The 13,739-nt window shown below is 40.4% G+C and overlaps 1 protein-coding gene across 2 annotated transcripts in view; it reads right to left on the minus strand.

The window, feature by feature from the left end:
- ADGRF1 (adhesion G protein-coupled receptor F1) overlaps positions 1 to 13,739 on the minus strand; it is a 79,495-nt gene that overhangs the window by 2,524 nt on the left and 63,232 nt on the right. The gene's annotated exons all lie outside the window — the stretch shown is intronic.

The following is a 13,739-nucleotide window of genomic DNA, read 5'->3' on the forward strand; positions in this document are numbered from 1 at the left end:
TAAAAAACACAAGCATACACCAAAACATCTTCTATCATACATCATAGCAATGACATTATCACACATAGCATAGCTTCTAGGAAACTCCACTGTGCACTGTGGGAAAATGAGAGTGAAAAAGACAAATAATGTCTTATTGAAAATGGTTTGAGCTCACAGACATCCCCAAAGGGTCTTGGGAACCCAAAATGTTCCCTGACCACACTTTAAGAACTGCTGCTTTATTTCATTGGGATCTTCACAACAATCCATCATCCCTATGTTACAATAGAAAAATGACAGAGTGAGTGAAAAGCAGAGTGATATTGGAATCCAGGTCTGTTTAACTCCAGAGGGCTTACTGTTACACCACATTCCACCTTTCCTACTCTAGAGGAGGTGTTATCTTATTACCTGTGTTCTGATTAAGTCACATGCCTGTCTGAGAGTGGTGGTCCCAGTGTCCTGCCAACGTGCCTTGTAGAGGACAGATGTCCCTTCCCTAAGGATCAGTGCCATCATTCCAGCTGCACCCATCTTTATCTCCAGGGGGCACTGAGAACCAGTTCTTAGTTTCTATAATCATTCTCCAAAGGATCCAGGACTCCATGGAGAAATGGCTAATTCTAGGACTGGAATAAAAAATATAAAAGATGAGTCTGCAACATTTTTTAGTGCCAGAAGGTAAGGAAATGCTCCAAAACAAAAATAATAACCAACAATGATGCGGCATACCAAAGCAGTACAGGAGCCAACTGAAAGAGCTCCCAATGGAAAAGCTAGAAGAATTTGAATCACAAAGTAGTTTTAGATTATCAACCAAAATATAAAGTAAATATCCAGGGATCCCTACTGATATAATAAATGATTGAATAAATAAATAAATAAGGGAGAAGAGACAAATGCCCTATGCAGAACTCCAAAAAAACTGAAGAAGATAATCTTCCTTTGACGTGGTGTAGCATGCTTCCCACTCCATAAGGGTGGGTTGCACATCATGACTTTCTTCCAATGAGTACAGTATGGAAATAGGGGGAAAAACATAATTTTACAGTAGAGAAACCTGACAAATACTATCTCAGTCAGATGATCTGGTCAATCTCAACTGTGATAAGTCATATTGAAAGTATGTGCTCTTGATATGATGTTATGAAAAAGGCACCTTATCTCCACAATCTTTTCCCCCAAAACTCAAATCCCAGTCTTATTATGAGGAAAACATCAGAAAAATCAGTTGAGAAGCATGCTGTAAAATACCTGACCAGTCCTCTTCAAAACTGTTCAGATCTTTAAAAACAAGTACAGTATAAGGAACTGGTACAGCCAAGAAGAGCTTAAGGAGACAAGGTGACTAAGCACAGTTTGGTGTCCTGCATTAGACCCTAGATCAGAAAGAGGACATTAGGTAAAAGCTAAGGAAACCTGAATAAAATACTAAATTTAGTGAGTAATAACGTATCCATATTAGTTCACTAATGGTGATAAATATACCATACCCATGTAAGATGCTAAAAACAGGTTAATAATAGGGGAAACTGGGTGTGGGATAAATTACTCAGCAATTTTTCTGTGAAACTAAAATTGTCAAAAAGCAAGTTTAAAAAAAAAACAAAAATTATCATAAAAAATGGACTTTAGACTTTTCTAAATCAGTTCATGAATCAGGAAATTTTGAAAAAAAAAATTTTCCCTGTGCCTAATCTGAAACTGTATTGTTTTGAGTCTTTTGTAGACCCCAGAAAATTATGTTCTTAAGCTAACCCATTCCTGTGCATATATACATAGTTTATGTGGGAACTTTTGGTTTGAGTCAGTTAAGGGACATTTGATTAGATCACTTTTGGTTAGCTTGTTTTAGAGCCTTTGACTGGACTTCTTAGTGAGGTGTGACTCAGGGTGGTTCTTGGCCCCCTTGCTGGAGTCTTGTATAAATGAAGAGCTGAAAGCAGAAATACACAGAAGACAGCTGCCATTTTACCCTGTCATGTGAGAGAGGTCTGTAGGATCTCCTGCAGCTGAAAAAGACAGAAAAACCCAAAAGGCTGAGAGAGAGGCCAGATGCTGGAATCAGTGGACCAGCCGAAGCTGAAATAATGAGGCCCCTACGTAGCTAGACCAGTGGAACTGCTCAGAGTTGAAAGAGACAGGCCCAGAGGAGAGGGGAGAAAGAGCAGATCACCAATATGCCTTACCATGTGCCTGACTGCCCTCAGCTGCAATTTGGTCTTACAGCATCTCTGATGATGCCTTGATTTGGACATTTTCACAGCCTTGGAACTATAAGCTTTTACCCTAATAAATTCCTATTTTAAAAAACAGGGAGTAACTATAGTTCAAGTAGTTGAGTACTTGCTTCCCACATACAAGGTCCCAGGTTCAATCCCTGGTACCTCCTAAAAACGAACAAACTTGGGGGAGTTGGTGTAGCTCAGTGTTTGAGCACTGGCTTCCTACATACAAGATCCCAAATTCAATCCCCAGCCCTGGGGACTCAAAAGAATAAAAGTGAAGCAAAAACAAGCAAACAAACAGAAACCATTTCTGGTATACTGCTTTGGCAGCCTTAAGCAAACTAAAACAGAAGCAGATAGCTTTTGGATATGCCAAAGAAGGCTTGAAGTTTAGTTTGAGGAGAGAGACTGCTGCACTGCTCTGCACAGCAGAGAATTGTTGGTCTTCATAGAAAGAGTGAAAGGAAGATATAGATGAGAGTTCAGCAAGTAAGAAACTGCCCCGGGGCATTACATGGAGGCATGGACAGTGAGGTAGGTGAGGATATAAACAAGTGACTTGTAAGGACAGGAAATTAATAAACTCTTATGACTTGAATACTATGCTGGACCATGTTGTACTGTTACTAACCGCACCCCCTCAACTCACACCTACATAGCACAGATGCCCTACATACATACACACACATACACAAACACCCAAACATATCGTCCCAACACTTCAGTAACGTTTTCTACTCATAAAGTCTTGTGTCAATAGTATTTTGGAAAACCACCAGCATAATGGCATATGTGGTAGGCTGTATAATGGTCACCAAAGATACCCACATCCTAATCCCTGGAACTGGTAAATATTGTAAGGGACTTTGTGGGTGTGATTAAGTTAAAAATCTTGAGATGAAGAGATTATCCTAGATTCTAGGTGGGTTCTAAACTTATCATAAATATCCTTATAAGAGAAAATCAGAGAGATGTGAGACAGAGGCAATGTGATAACTGAATAAGGAGGTTACACTGCTGGTTTTGAAGATGGGGGCAGCCATGAGCTAAGGAATGCAGTTCTAGAAAATGGAAAAGGCAACAAAACTGATTCTCTCCTAGAGCCTCTAGAAGGAGCATGGCCTTGCCGGCTGGTGTCTTGATTTCAACCCAGTGAGACTGATTTCAGACTTCTGACCTCCAGGACTGCAGGTAATAAATGTGTGTTGTTATAAGCCAACACGTTTGTGGTAAATTTTTATAGCAGTAACAGAAAACAAATGCAGGGTATGAAAATGTTCAGCAGGTACAGAAGGTGAAAAAGCAAAGTGGAAGCTTAGAATTCAGGTAAATTACTGAAACCAGAAATGACCAAGAGAAAGGTGAGCATTCATTCCTAAGACTCCTTGGAGATATAAGAAAGGACACTGGATTCTCTTCATATGTAGGTTGAGAAACTGTATTAGTCAGCCAAAGGGGTGCTGATGCAAAATACCAGAAATTAGTTGGTTTTTATAAAGGGTATTTATTTGGGGTAGGAGTTCACAGATACCAGGCCATAAAGCTTATGAAAGTCTATTTCCACATGTTGGAGCAAGATGGCTGCTGATGTCTGCTAGGGTTCAGGTTTCCTCTTGTTTCTTTCTGGGCTCTGGGTTCCTCTCTTCCCGGGGTTTGCTTCTCTTTCCTCTGTGTGCTTAATTCCTTGGGCTCCAGCTCAAGATTTCAGCATCAGACTCCAACATCAAATCTCCAACATTAAGACCCCTTCAACTCTGTCCTTTGCCATGTCTTTCATCTATGAGTTCCCACCCACCAAGGGGTAGGGACTCAATGCCCTACTGGCACAGGAAGTTACCTGATTACTTAACCAAGTAAACCTCTGAATCCAATATAATCTAATATGCCCAAAGGAAAATATCAGTTTATAAACATAATCCAGTATTTCTTTTTGGCATTCATCAATAACATCAAACTACTACAGTAACTAACATGATTTAAATATTCAAAGACAAGATAAGCTCACAAGCAGGAAGACTCAGGCATATCCAAGCAGCTTGCATCTGGGTTACAGACTAATGCTCCCCAATTGTGAAATCTTTCTAGACATTTTGACCTATGGTGACATGACTGACCTTTCATCTAGATCCCTTTAGCCTTAAATGTTTAATCATCACCAATGAAAAGGAACACCCCTCTCTGGGAACTGAACAATTCATCACAATTAATGGAAGTTTTAGGCCTTCAAGAGAAAAGAATCAGTTCAGGGCTTTTACTGTTCTTTTAATTACTACCAAAGACAATGCTCCGGAAACCACAACTCCTACCTACCTGGTGGCAGATAGACACTGAAGGGGGCTTATGTTGAGCATCAACAGTCCAGTCCTGTGGTGCTCAGGGTGAGGTCTGTGGATGGGAGGTGGTTCATGAACTTTATGTTACTGGTTCCAAAGTTCAGGAATTGAGCCTAAAGATCCAGAAGTTTTATGGCAATTTGACAGAATAATAGTATGTCAAATCTAATAAGTACATTAGAGCTTATATTTTATATATCTTTGGTTTTTTGTTTCGTTTTCCTGGAATTCATTTTTCATTGCATTTTATATCACCCATTTTTTAGTTTCCTTGGTTGCTCAAGCAAATACCATGAAATGGGTCAGGTTAAACAAGGGGACTTTTTTAGTTCATGGTTTTGAGGCAAAGAGAGAGCCCAAACCAGGGTACCATGAAGACAATGCTTTCTTCCTGAACACTGGTGTTCTGGGGCTGGCTGCCCGCAGTCCTTGGCCCTTAGCTTGTCACATGGCAAGACACATAGCTGTCTATCCTGACATCTCTCTTCTCTTTCGGTTTCCATTTATTTCAGCTTCTGGCTTCTCCCTCTGTGGCTTTCCTGTTTCTCTGTCTGAATTTCATTCTACTTATAAAAGGGCTTCAGTAATGGGATCAAGTCACATCTTGATTGAGGTGAGCCACACCTTAACTGAAATAACCTCATCAAAAAATCATACTTGCAATAGGTTCACAAACACAGGAATCGATTATGCTTAAGAATGTATTTGGGGGAGGAGGGGTACATACAGATCCAAACCACCGTACTCAACCTTGTGGACTCCAAAACTAAATGTTCTTTCTACATGCAAAATACATTTTTCCATTATAACATCCCCAAAATTTTCCATTATTTCATCCTTAATGCTAAGTTCATAGTCTCATCAAAACCAGTTATGAGTGTGGTCTGTCCTGGGACACAATTCCTCTGTCTGTGAACAGGTGAAACCTAAAAGCAAGTTAACTGCTTCCAATATACAAATGAGGGACAGGCAGAGGGTAAACATTCCCATTCCAGAAGGGAGAAATAAGAAGGAAACAAGGGTCATGACCCCAAACAATTCCAAAACCCAGCAGGGCAAACTCTATTAGATCCATTAGAATACATGGCAACATTTGTCCTCTGGGCCGGATGGAGCAGCAGCCCCACAACGTCCAGTGGCCGTGTTCTCCTCCAACACTGGAGTGAAGGCCATACCATTTCCAAGAATCAGCATGATGACCAGGAGCTCCACAAAAACTAAGACACCCCCACCCTTTCCAAGCATTGGGGTGGCAGACTCTTCCTGACCCACAGGTGGAAGGCCTGGTGCCTCCAAATGCCAGGGCATATGACCTGCCCACTCTAAATGCAGGGGCAGACCTGCCATTTCCACACACATTGGTGGGCTGGCTCTCTTGGCCCAGGGAGAGCTCTTCAGTCCAGGCCTCAGCTTCCATGGTTCTGCCCTAGAAGTGATCCTTCCTTCAATTTGTCCCTTCTCTGTTCCTTTCAGTCCAGGCTGGCAGTGGTTCCACTTAAACGGATTTCACAAAAAAGTTGTTAGTTTTGCATATAGTTCTTGGAGGTCTGAACAATCAGACAGAAAGATTTTCCACAGATCCTTCCTGGATAATTGCATTTCCCATCTTGTCTTCCACAGAAATTGCTAACTGGTTCCCTGTTTTGTTAAATCCTCACATAGAGCCCTATTCTCTGGGGACTCATTTTCTGAAAGCCCAAAGAAGTCACCAGATAGAGCCACTCCATCCCTAGTGTATGAGCCAGCCAAAGAGGTGCTGATGCAAAATACCAGGCATTGGTTGGTTTTTATAAAGGCTATTTATTTGGGGTAGGAGCTTACAGATACCAGGCCATAAAGCTTACGTTACTTCCCTCACCAAAGTCTATTTTCACGTGTTGGAGCAAGATGGCTGCCAATGTCTGCAAGGGTTCAGGCTTTCTGGGTTCCTCTAGGCTCAGCTGCTCTGTTTTCTCCCGAGGTCAGCTATAGACTATCAGGTGAACAGCTCTGTCTCTTTCCTCTGGGCTCCAGCTTAAGACTTCAGCATCAAACTCCACCATCAAAACTCCAACATTAAGAACCCTCAGCTCTGTCCTCTGCCATGCCTTTTATCTGTCAGTCTCCACCCACCAAGGGGTGGGGACTCAACACCCTAATGACGTGGCCCAATCAAAGCCCTAATCATAACTCAATCACACCCTGATACAGACCAGATTACAAACATAATCCAATATCTATTTTTGGAATTCATAACCACATCAAACTGCAATACCTAGTCTATCTGGAAAGGCTCAGAATTTTCTAAACCATCAATTTATGGTTTTTTGTGCCTAAGTATTCAGTTTTCAGCTTTTCCCTTTACTTTCTCATTTCACTATAAGCTACAAGGAGAAATCAGGCTGCACTTCCATACTTAATGTGGAAATCTCCTCCACTAAATGTCCAAGTTCATTGCTTTCAAGTTATGCCTTCCATCCAACATCAGAACGTAATTTGCCCAAGTTCTCTGACACTTTTAAATCTTTTCTCCAGTTTCCAATAATACATTCATCATTTTTTCTAAGGCCTCATTGGAAGTACCTTTAGCATCCATATTTCTACTAACAGTCTCTTCAAACCAATCTAAGCTGTTCTATCAAGTACCTCAAAATCTTTCCAGCCTTTACCCATTACCCAATTTCAAAGCCACTTTCACATTTTTGGTATTTGCAACGGCAGCACCCTACTCTCCTGGCACCAAAATCTGTTTTAGTTTCCTTGGCTGCTTAAGTAAACACCATGAAATGGGTTGGATTAAACAGTGGGAATTAATTAGTTTGTGGTTTTGAGGTTAAGAGAAAGCCCAAATCAAGATGTCCTCAAGTTGATGCTTTTTTCCCAAAGACTGGCATTCTGAGGATCACACCACTAGTGATCCTTGGTTCTTGGCTCCTCTGTCACTCGGCAACACACAAGATAGCCCCTCCTGGCCTCTCTTTTCTCTTCCAATTTCTGTTGACTTCCAGCTTCTAGTGCCCCCTCATCCCTCAGTAGCTTTTTTCTCTCTCTACGCCTTCTCTATAAGACCTTCAAGAATAGGATCAAGACATCCTGGGACACACCTTATCTCAGGTAACCTCATCAAAAGGTCCTATTTACAAGGGTTCACACCCACAGGAATGGATTAACTTTAAAAACGTGTTCTTCTGGGTACACAGCTCCAAACCAGCTCAGCTACCAAAATATTTTGAAAAAAAAAAAAAACTTTTAAAATTGATATAATAGTATACTTGTTTCTTTATTAACACATTAAATATAAAGATTTGGAGGTGAGTCTAATAATTACTATAATTTAGTAGTACTGATGAATGCGAATTATATTTTCAGCTTTCTTTAATGACTAGTGTGAAATGAAACATCTGTAATTTCTGTTGGTGACAGCGTCACAGTTACCATTAGCACTAATGTGTTTTGAAATGCTAAATGTTAGTGAGAGGTTCGTGAAAAAATATTATCAGTTTTCCAATCCAAGGTCTCTAAAATTATCCAAAAGCTCTGTGAAACTGAAGTTCAGAACCCCTAGACTAAAAGGAATAGAGGACAGCTCTGTGTATATCATTTATTTGTGTGTGTGTATGCATCACATCTTTCAGCTAGCCAATGACATATTTGCTACTGCTTTAATGTATATCTATTGCATTACTGTTTTTAATTGTCCACATTTAGTTTCCATGAAACATGTCCCCTTGCCTGCCCCTGTTCAGGTTCTGTATTTTCTAATGGAACAAAGGAGGCATTTTCTTCCATGCCATTATCTTTAGCCCCAAACCAGACCTTATGGCAATATTTAAAGTAGAAGAATAGAAGTCCTCCTTGGAAAGTCAGTTTTAGAGAAGAGAGTTTCTCAATACAGATTCTTCTTTGTTTGTTTTTCGGTCTTCCTGTAGGTATTAAATTCATTCCATCATTCATTGAACAACATTATAGGATTTGTGCTAGGACTTGGACTATAAAAATCAATGAACCACCCGGTCTTACATTCAGAGGATTCAGGATCTAGTAGCAGAAATAAACATATAAAGGATAAACTTATATGACAAAAGTATTATCTCAGCCTACAAAAACCCAATGTAGTCCAGCATGTTCCAGTCTGGAAAATTAGAAAATCAGTTAAGAGGAACTCTAGCTAAGCTGTAGAGAATTGGAATATTCAGAGTAAAACTGTTTCCTTCCTACAAGGCCACAAACAGACCCTAAAATATGGAATCAGGATGGGGACTCATATATACTACTTTATGGACCTAGAATCCTAATTATCTTTCCTTTCTTCCATTTACTTTGGAGTTTGGTCTCTAACTCCTTTCAACCCCTAAACTGAATAGACACATAACACTGTTTTCAAGCCTTTAGGTTGAGAGACTAGCCCTTTAAAGGAAATGCCCCAAATTACTCCAAGGTTTCCACACTGAACCTTTAGCAATTTCACAGTAAATTATCTGGTACCATTTCTGACTTTATCATTTCTTATAAAACAAATAAATGATTAATGATTGATTCGATGAAAGAATGAATCATAAATCTCTAATAGATGTGGGTTTACACACAAGCACATAAACTAGAAATTGCCATGATAAACAGTGGAACAGAAAACTGTAAACACAGAAGTAAAATAAGCACATCTTACCCAAGGAAATAAGATGCCACTCCCCAGCCATTTACACACAGGGTCTGCCTCAACCCTCAGTATTATTTTAGTCCTGGGACCCCTAAAAATTGTCTTTGACTCCATGTCTAATGATAACTATAGCTGCTATGTATAACATCCAAGTAAGCTGTTTCTGATGTAGCCTTCATTATTTTCTCAAGCACTGTACAAGTCAGCATTGCTGTTACTAAGTTTTAAAACAAGTTTCACCTTTTCTGCTCCATTCAAACCCCAGGGGTGCAGGGGAAATACTGTTTACCTACAAGATAGGCAGTGCATATACAAACACACATGTGCACAGGTCCACAGACCAAATAACCACCTAGAAGGAAGCACATTTCATTTTGGCTGGCCCAGAAAAGTTTGGCACACAGTGGGGAGAATTGAAATGGAAAAATACTGAAAATATACTTGAAAGTCCTCATTTTTGGTTTCAAAAGTAATAGGGAGTTACAAGTGGCTCTGGATCATGATAAGCTGAGGCAGATATATAGAATCAGATTAAATGAATGGACTTTACCTTCCTCATCTCCTCCAACCATAGTCTTCCTAAAACCTCCATCATTATTTTTCTCTTTTATCAGATTGATAAATGAATAAAACAGAAGGAAAATTGGTTTGACCAGAGCATTTCTCATCCTTCAAATTGCTTAAAAAATGAAATATCTGAGAACAACTGATTACTTAGGACTAGTTCACAGATTAATTGGTTAGTATTGAGAACACAAATGTCAATCTTCTGGGGTCTTCTCTACATTCTGAACATCTGGATGAACAATTGAATTTTTTTACTTTTACCCAATCACTCAGCTTTCCTGTAGACAATTTTATCACAATAGAAAAGTTCTCTGAACTTAAAGCATGACTGAGTTTTTCCTCTTATAAACCAAACATGTGAATTAACACACAACATGCATTCATACATGCACACTCATACACATATGCACGCACATGTCATTTCTAGGAACCAAAACCAAGAATAACAAGTTGGGATTATTTTTATTTCAAAAATGTTGAATCTTTTCTAGGCCTTTTTTTGGCTCATTATAAAAACGTGAGTCCCTCAAGGGCATGTTTTCAACTTCCTTTCTATTTCACACAGTACCATATTGGACATCATAGAAATTTAAAGCATGTTACATGACTAAATATGTGAATGATTAAGACATAACTCAGTTATTTAAAACCTTTAAATAAGCAAATGAAAGGTATATCTCAAATGCACACACTTCACATTTGTTCTTCTACCAGTGAGCTACATTCCAACCTAGAAGAAAGCACGGTGGTGGCTGGCCATGAGCGCATAATCTAGCTGACAAAAAAGACTAATGAGATGAAAAACAGCAAACGACGTGAAAATTATGCAATCACCCCCCCTCCCCTGCCGCTATAGCATCTCGATGGCTAATGGGGGATTCTGAGAGTTCGAGGAGGGGCTGGAATGTCGCCATGTGGACATGGGATGTGACCTGAACCTTGGCGAGCCTGAGAGATTGAGGTGGAAGCGAGGGGATGGGCTTTCCAGATGAGGGAGACAGCACTGTAGGTGCTAAGTTTTTCTTTTGGCACTAGAGCATAAAAGCAGATGAGTGAGGTCTTTACTGACAGGGCCTAAGTACTACAAGTTGCCTTTTTTATAAAACACCTTTCAAAGAGCAAGCAGAGGCTGGCCAGGCCAGCTTAGATGTTGTGGAACTGTGATGGATTTACAACTAAATGGAGATACATGACAGGTGACAGACACAGAGGTCCCGGGAGGGGCAGGGACCTTGTTCTCCACTGTGTCTCCAGTGCTGACAGCAGTGCAGGCCCATAGTAGGCTTGCACCAGTTTTTGCCAAATAGATGAATGAATCTTGGAGTGTAGTTTTGAAGGCTCAATTTGAGACCTAGTTCACATACCAAGCAAAGTCTTTTCAGAGATTTATAGAGTTAGTGCTATGTTTGTTTTCCTGAATGGGTTGATCTTCTGTGGTGTTTGCAGGAAAAAACAAACGAACAAAAAAACAAGCCCAGGGAAACGGACTTTGGCCCAGTGGTTAGGGCGTCCGTCTACTACATGGGAGGTCCGTGGTTCAAGCCCCGGGCCTCCTTGACCCGTGTGGAGCTGGCCATGCGCAGTGCTGATGCGCGCAAGGAGTGCCGTGCCACACAGGGGTGTCCCCCACGTAGGGGAGCCCCACGCGCAAGGAGTGCGCCCTGTAAGGAGAGCCGCCCAGCGCGAAGGAGGGAGCAGCCTGCCAAGGAATGGCGCCGCCCACACTTCCCATGCCGCTGACGACAACAGAAGCGGACAAAGAAACAAGATGCAGCAAAAAGACACAGAAAACAGACAACCAGGGGAGGGGAGGGGAATTAAATAAATAAAAATAAATCTTAAAAAAAAGCCCATTTCCCCATTACAGTAAAGGTGACAGAACTCAAGGAATGATCTCTTCCCTCCAGAAGTGTGTTAGGGTCAATGTTTTTTTCTAGGCTGCTTTGCTCCCTCCCCAGGCCTAGAAGCATGAAATTAGATTGTTTATTCCAAGGTTTGCATGACTACCAATGTTAATAAATAAAAATGTTCAGCCTTTTACAAACAAGCCAGTTATTTATCTTGCCTGTGTCATCTGTGTGCTCTGAGAATTGAGTATGTCTGGTTGAGTTTGGTATGCACAGTACCTTCAAATCCAGTCAAATCCCCCAATTTAGAACTTCAACTAAATACAAAAGGACCTGTCCCAAGATTTATAGGATATATTCAGGGAGAGAACATGCCCTAACTCAGAAAATATGGAATGAGCTGAGATGTCACTTCATAAGAAAAAATAAAAGGAGACCATGTTTTTCTCTTATAACAGAACTAAGGGTAACTGTGGTAGTTCATTTTCTGGATGAAAAAGGAAAATTCCTCCCATGGTTTCTATCTCTTGCACCTTCACTTTTCACTTCTGACAAATAGAAAAAATGAAAGCGATCCTTCTGAATTTGCATTTTTTTTTCCTTTTATGATCTCATAAACACGTCTGGAAAAGGATGGTCAATGTCCACCAGACAGTAATCCGTAGTGTCTTCCTTCTAGGAATATAGAGCCCTTTGTAACATCTCCATAGTGTGCTCACAGGGACAGCAGGAACATAAATGACTTCTTATCTCTTTTTTTTATTTCTCCCCACTCATGTCCTCTTTCTCTCCTAGATCTATTAAAAAGTGCTTTTCCTGTTGCTGTTCTTTTACTTCTTAGTCTCTTTTTGCTTGTTGGACAGGTCTCTCTTACCCCATCTCTTCTGGAGACGGGCAGAGATGACAGTGGAGGATTCCCCAGAGGCTTCCCCAGTGGCCTGTCTTTTGTACTTCACCACTAGTGGGAGAAAGAACCACAGCTATCTTCCCATTCAAGAAATACAGGCTTCCTGAGGGTTTGTCTGGCATGCTCTAAAGAGGTTATTCAACCTTCCTGACATTCTTGTCTGTCCATAGATGGTAGGAGTTAAGGTTGGAGGCAAGGCTTGGAGCCTCTGAGGCCTTCGAGGGCTGCCCAGCCTGGAAAGGGAGTAGATGGTGCCAGCAGGGGAACTGTTAACTGTGAACCCCATGTTCAGCATTTTAGCAGCTAAGCAAGGACATTTCTTACTAAGGCTGAATTCATGGGTGATAGGAAGATCCTAACCAAGGTAGAATAACATGATGGATACTAAAAGGCATCCTGGTAATCCCCCCTTACCAGTTATTATGGATTGAATTATGTTTCTCCAAAAGATATGTCAAAGTCCTCATTCTGAGTACCTTAGAATGTCACCTTATTTGGAAATAGGGTGATTACAGAGGGAATTAAGCAAATTAAAATGAGGTCATAACTGAGCAGGGTAGGCTCTTGTTCCAGTTATTAGTGTCCAGCAACAGAACAGAACACAGGCATGTGTAAAGTGAGATCTCATTGGTGTGTGAAAGGATAAAGTTTTGAAAGAGATGTTTCAGGTTTTTAATAATAATTATTTCTGGTGGTGGGAGGTTTGGGGAACTGAGAAGGAAAAAGTATAACAAGGAAAGGAATTTTTACCTTCTATCTTATATGTATTTAGATATATATAATAAAATAAAAGTTAATAGTAATAATGGCAGCTAATACTGAGCACATACTATGTTCCAGAAATTTTGCCAAATACCCCTATCTCATTGAGTCCTCATAGCAACCTTGTGGGCAAGTACTATTACTTTCTCAATTTTACAGATGGGGAAACTGAGTCTTTGGAGAGACTAAATCACTTGCCCGAGGTAAGTATTAGAGCTGTGATGTGAATGCAGAGTCCTGTGTCTATGCTTTTGGCCACTGTACTAAATTTTTATTTACAAATAAATAAAAGTAAAAATTCCTCTTTGGAAAACAAAGAGTCAATCTAACCACCTCATAGTCACAACACCTGTACACTTCATGCGTCTACTTGGAAGGCAAACCTTGGTTCATTTAGACATTCAGTCATGAGAATATAACCAATACATAACCCTCCCACACCTGCACCAGCAGGATGAGGAAAATGTATCCACACTG

The sequence above is a fragment of the Dasypus novemcinctus genome, chromosome 11 (assembly GCF_030445035.2).
Source record: "Dasypus novemcinctus isolate mDasNov1 chromosome 11, mDasNov1.1.hap2, whole genome shotgun sequence".
Taxonomy (NCBI): Eukaryota; Metazoa; Chordata; class Mammalia; order Cingulata; family Dasypodidae; genus Dasypus; species Dasypus novemcinctus.